This window comes from Sarcophilus harrisii, chromosome 3 (genome assembly GCF_902635505.1).
Source record: "Sarcophilus harrisii chromosome 3, mSarHar1.11, whole genome shotgun sequence".
Lineage (NCBI taxonomy): Eukaryota > Metazoa > Chordata > Mammalia > Dasyuromorphia > Dasyuridae > Sarcophilus > Sarcophilus harrisii.
This window is the reverse complement of record NC_045428.1, coordinates 534,365,257-534,371,763: the sequence shown is the minus strand read 5'-3', so window position 1 is coordinate 534,371,763 and position 6,507 is coordinate 534,365,257. Positions and strand designations below refer to the sequence as shown.

Sequence of the window (6,507 nt, the reverse complement as noted above, 5' to 3'; positions counted from 1 at the left end):
TGTCTTTCCCAGCTCAGCCTCAAAATGGACAGCTATCAGGCTGTTCTTAGGGCTACTGCAACCTCTTACCCCAATGCACCAAAATTCAGCCTTTCCTTGGGAGTACTATTTTCCAACCCTCCTCACCTACATAAGTGAATTTGCCCAAGACACTAGTTATAAGCTCTGATGGCACGAATACTTTTTATTCATTAATTCTAAACAGTTGGGTATTTAAGGTTCTTTTGTCTGCTTTTTTATGCTGCTATTTATTGTATTAAGCTACCATTTTCATCTTTCTATAAGAGTTTCCTTGACATCAATTACAGTTCCCTATGGTTTTCTAACACTCTCTCTGCAATGCATTCTCTGCCATAACATGATTTCATTGTGTATATGCATTAGTTCTCCATTCCTCTATATAGGTTAAAACATTAAAGATTGTTGAAATATGATTGATCTTTCCTCTGGCCAAATATTTCCCATGTTCTAAAAGTCCAGTCCAACTCAATGAGCCTTTGTTAAGCACCTATGTGAAAAGCAGAGCATAGTATAATATTTAGGGACTTGGTCACAAAGCTAGCAAGACCTGGCTCAGTTCTCTCTTGTGCCACATGCTAACAGTTAGAGTCTGGGCAACTCACCTAATGTATTGGTGTTCCAGACATAGCTCAGAGACTAGAATCTGCAGAGAAAGTGCCATCTGAATTGATGGGAGGAGTTTCCTTATTTGGAACCTTTCTGTCTCAATAGAATCCCAAGTCTATTTTTAACCTTGTTTTTACATGGAATCTTTGATGATAAGTGCTGGGATACAAAAAAAAATAGTTATTATTCTCAAGTAGCTTTCAGTTCACTGAGAGGGAAGGGGAACAATATCATATATAAACTATATGTTTTCATGAAGTCATATGTGCACCTATATGTATAAATGTATGCATACACACATGGTACATATGTGCAAATATGCACAGATATAAATATATGCAATTATTGGAAAAGAAAAAACTAATAAATGCATTAAGGAAAACAACAGCTTAATAAGAAAAGAAGACAATGATACAATGTCTTGGAAAAAAAACATTGGAAATAATTCATCCTGTCAATTCTTTGTGCATTACAACAATGTAAAAATTTAACTAAGAAATCAGAGATCCTGGTTTCAAATATTAGTTATAATCTTTATTTCCTTTGTGAGTAGAACATCCAATCTCAAAGAGCCTCAGTGTTATTATTTGTAAAATAAAAATTGGACTACTACCTCTGAGAACCTTTCCATCCCTCTAGCTATGATCCCATAGCTATAGAGGAAGAATACAGTCAATTTGCATTGTGTCATAATATTCTATGTACCCAGAATGCTTTTTCTACAATAGTATGTTTCATTAAAATTAAAGTAGCAACTGAAACAATCATCCCCTGAAGAAGAGTATTTTGAAAAACTACACATAAGGAGGAATTTGTGAAATACAGCTTTTCTGTTGCCTTTATTTCAAGGTTGATTAATCTTTACAGATTCATCTTCACTTTCATATTTAGGATTAAAAGTCCTGAGGGTCTCTCTCATCATGGGGCTCTGAAAAGTGTAATAACTAGTCATTATTTTCACAGGCTTCAAGGACATTGATTCTAACCCAATAGACTCTAATATTTTGTTCACCTATGTGTCAGTTTGTGTTTTTCTCCATCCTTATGTATAGTATTGAAATCGTACCAGATACATAGAACCTGAGCATGCTGTCCCTGAAGTCTCATCATGATAAAAAAAACACCACAGAACGCAGCTTCTCAGCTTTTTTCCTGGTGGGGATTCCTGGCCTAGAGGCCTTTCACTACTGGCTGAGTATTCCCGTGTTCCTCCTGTATATTATGACTCTACTGGGGAATGCCCTTATCATACTCACTGTCAAGCTGGAGCCTACTCTTCATCAGCCCATGTTTTACTTTCTCTGTATGCTGGGTCTCAATGATGTGGCTGTCGCTTCAGTCACAGCCCCAAGATGCTCAACATCTTTTGGCTGGATACTCACCTTATTGCATTTGATGAGTGCCTGGCACAGATGTACTTTATCCATACTTTCTGCATCATCTCATCTGCCTTATTGGTCTCCATGGCCTTTGACCGATATGTGGCAATCTGCCACCCACTACACTATACCACTATTCTAACCAACCCTTTGGTCATTAGGATGGGATTGGCTGGGGCTGCCAGAGCCATTGTCATGGTCCTTCCTTGTCCACTTCTCATATTAAGACTACCCTTCTGCACCAAGTACATCATTAAACATGCCTATTGTGAGCACATGGCCATAGTTAAATTGGCATGTGCCACACCCTCATCAACCGAGCATATGGCATTTGTGTTGCACTTTCTGTTATGATACTAGACCTAACACTTATAACCATATCCTACATCAAAATCCTCCAGGCAGTCTTCAGGTTGTCCTCTAAGGATGCCCGCTCCAAAGCCCTGGGCACATGTGCTGCACATGTTTCTACAATTTTGGTCTCCTACATACCTGCCCTTTTAGCTTCCTCAGTCATCGTATTGGCAAGAAAGTGCCCTATCTGTTCACATCATTTTGCTTGCATATATCTTCTGGTACCTCCTGCAGTAAATCCCTTAATCTATGGTGTGAAAACAAAACAGATCCGTGATCAAGTAATAGAACTCTTATGGCCAAACCAAATGACTGAGAAACATTCATGGGATATAAGTAGGAATAGATGATAATAGAGATAGTGAAAGGATAAACATCCCATTTAGTAAATATTTATTAAAGCTCAACTAAGTTCAAGTTATAGTGTAAGGTGTAATCTCAGATTGATTTGAGATCTCTTTGCATTAGAAATTCTTTCTAGAAGTCCAGGATGGAACTCAACTCTATTAACCTATTCAATGTGACTCTTCTACATGTCCTCTCATATATTTGCACCCATTGTTTAAGGGATTTTGCTTATATTTTTGGATACCACAAGCTTACTAGTGGAACCCTCTGAGACATTGCATTGGTCATCCATCGCCCTTCCATCTGAACAATTCAACTTCTTTTTCTATCATGCAGCTACATTATGATGATTTTTACTCCTGTTCTTTAGAAATCACTGAATCTAGATTGCAGCCTGTTCACACTCAATCATGTGACTTTCCATTGTACTCTGAATGATATACATTTTTTATTCTTTTTTTTTTCTTTTTATTCTTCACAAATTATTGGATTCCATGTCTTCCTGCTATATGGAAGAATGTTGGTATTAAAAAGAGTCTTTATTTTCATGAAAAGTTTGTAGTCATTGAAGGAATTTATCAATTGTCTAAAGGCAATCTAGCCTATGCTCCTCTTGTATCTCCAATATGGGCCCGATTCATTTTCTATCTATAAGGTCTATTACAGATATAGTTTCTGATAGATACATTTTATGTTTTTTATTCAAACATTGTTCTATTGTGGGAAAAAGACATTCTTTATCCCTTGGTATTTATTCTGTGGATGAATAGGTCAAGTTTTTCAGTGAATATTCATCTCTTCTCAGACCCTCTGAAATGTTCTAGAGATTCATGGAATCAACATTGTACCATTCCTAAAAGGAGCATCTGGAAGATTGGATCATTTACAAAAAATCTTCCCCAACTTGTATCTGGACCCTTCCTATATTTCCAGTCTTCTTGCCAATAAATCCCACAATGATTAAGTCCAGTGTATACCTCCTTGCTCTTCATTACATAAATCATTCAATCTTCTTCCTCTATGATTTTTAACTGATTATTGACAATGTTTCAAATTCCTTATTACTCTTTTCTACTTTCTTGCTTCCTTTAAATCCTCATTAAACTCCTACTGCCCACAAAAGCAATTCCTTATCCCACTTAATTTTAGTGTTCCTTCTGTTGATTATCTTCAACATCCTATTTGTAATTAATACATTCTAAGTTTCCTTCCCCATTTAGTTAGTAAGCTCCTTGAGATCATAGACTGCTTATTAAACCTTTTGTTTTATTTTGAATTCATTTATTTTCCCAGTGATTAACACAGTGTCTCCAACACAGTAGTGCTTCTTGACTTGACTTTATTTGACATGTCTCTTCCTTTTATGGTGTCACTGATATCTATGAGCAGAGTCATTGAAGAGAGTATTGTTATACCTTTCAATGCATGATTTTGATTTATAAATGGTATGCATAATATTGTAAAAAGAACTTGCATTTTTAATGTAGATACTATTAAATTTTTCATAACAAATAAACAATAATCACAGTGAGATCTTATATTCCCTACATCTTTCATTTAATTATGAAGTGCTTAATATATTCTACTGCTGAATATTATTTACAAAAGTCTGTTCTCTATTATTTCACTTGTCAAGGACTCCTTTGATTTGTATTTAAATTATATAGGTTAGAAAGGGTATAGACTGATAATTATTGACAATCTCTTACTCTACATTCCCTATGTATGGGAGACATAGAAATAAAAGAATAATCTATTATTTAAGAGATGTTCTGTTTCTGAGCCTCTCTGTTTTCTCAGACTTTTAAATATAAATACAAACCAGTAAGAAAATATACTTCTCACCCTGCTCACACTCAACATGTGCCAATTCATATGCCACCCCAATCGACATAGAATAAATCCTATAGCATTATACTTGATAGATTTTTATGCCTGAGTAGAAAGAGTCCAAAATCAAAACTTCCATGAGTAACTTATGTGAAAAGTCTTAACTAGACAAGAAGAGAGAGTGCATCTGTATAAACATATTTATAGCAACTATTTTTTGTAGTGGCAAAAAACCTACAAGCTAGTTAAGTTGAAGACTGGTGGAAGAAGGCATGGTATTTGAATGTATTAGAATATGTTGTGCTGTTAGAAATAATAAAAGAGATAATTTCAAAAAAGTCCATTATTTACATAATCCAGCAAGACAAAGTCCCACATTGATTACATACAAGTGTTTAAGATAGAAAATGCAAATGGATAGAGAATTGCCTTTGCTTTTCTTGCCATTGTCTAAGGTCACATTTGAACTCAGGTCTTCCTTATTCCAAACCTAGTGTTTTATTCACTCAGCAACCCTGTTCCTTAACTGCAATATCTTATTACCAGTTGATAACCCAAACACACATTGAACTTCAAATTTATAAGACAAATAAACAGATTTACTTACTTCTCTCCAAAGTAAATGAACTTAAGACCCATTGGTATTTCTCAATCACCTGTAACTTTTACCTTCACCATTATATACTAAGTTCAATCTAGAAATTTGTTTCATATTTTGAAACTTTTAATACATTGTCAATATTCTTGTTGACCACCATATTTATCAAAGAATTAGCTCAGTACATGAATTCTGATGATTCTCTATATTTTAATCAAAGAATTAGCTCAGGACAATGAATTTTTCTGTGTTAACTAAGGGATTTAAAAATATATATATAAGAAGAGAATTTGATTAGGATAGATAATTAATTTTCACAGCCAGTATCATGTGCTTCTTCTTTATTTTTGGCAGGATTCAAAGTTTCATTTTTAAGAGGTAGATAAGAACTAGAAATGATAAATGACTTCCCTTGAAAGTCACATTTAAACAATCAGGAATATATAAAACTAACATAAGATCACAACAGTTTTAAATATATAATATATATATATATATACATATATAAATATATGTGAATGTATTTATATAATATATACATAACATTTTTTTAAATCTTAATCTTTCTGAAAAAGATTGTGATAAAACTAGTGAATCACACAGTTAAATATTCAGTAAATTTAAAATGGATAAACCCAAATTATATTTATTAATATATTATATCAATTTCAGGGAGAAATTTTAGAAAAACCGTAAGAGATATATGCAGATAAACAAAGAAGTACATAGATAGATGATAGATAGGTAGAAGTGTATGTATATATGTGTGTATGGGGATGTATGTGCATATGTGTTATATGTGCATGCATATGTTATGTTATGTTTTCATGTTATGTATATGTGTATATCTATATCTATACATCCATATGTTTTTTGATCATGTGTTCTTCAGCATTTTTATCAATGATTTGAATGAAAAATTTATTAATCCATATTAAAACCCATGTGGTTTAAAATGGTTTAATGTGGTTTTAAATTATGTGAAGGGAAGTTTGAAGGCATAGTAATTTTGTCTTTTGACAAAGTTAATATCCAAAGAGAATCTTTAAAAGATTAGGCATGTGTGTGTTATTTATATCAAAATAACATTTATTAGAGAAAAAAATTGCACTTGACTTCTTAAGAATTGGGATGGGTGAAGCATGAAAAAGAAGCAGTCTTTTGGTAAAAAGATTTGGACAAAAAGTTTCAAGCTTCATGGAAATTTAAATTGACATGACAACAACAACAACAAAAAATTTCCATCTTAAGCTCTTTTAAGAGAAAGGAAGGCCTAGGAATTGGAAAAAAGGAAAGAGTTTTCATATTTTATCCTAATCTTTGAATATTTATTATTGAATATTTATCCCAATCTTTGAATAATATTATTCT

The 6,507-nt window shown here is 33.3% G+C and overlaps 1 pseudogene; it reads left to right on the top strand.

Annotated features, from left to right (window-relative positions):
* Positions 1-1,713: 1,713 nt before the first annotated feature.
* Positions 1,714-2,710, top strand: LOC116422612 (annotated as a pseudogene).
* The last annotated feature ends 3,797 nt before the right edge of the window (positions 2,711-6,507 follow it).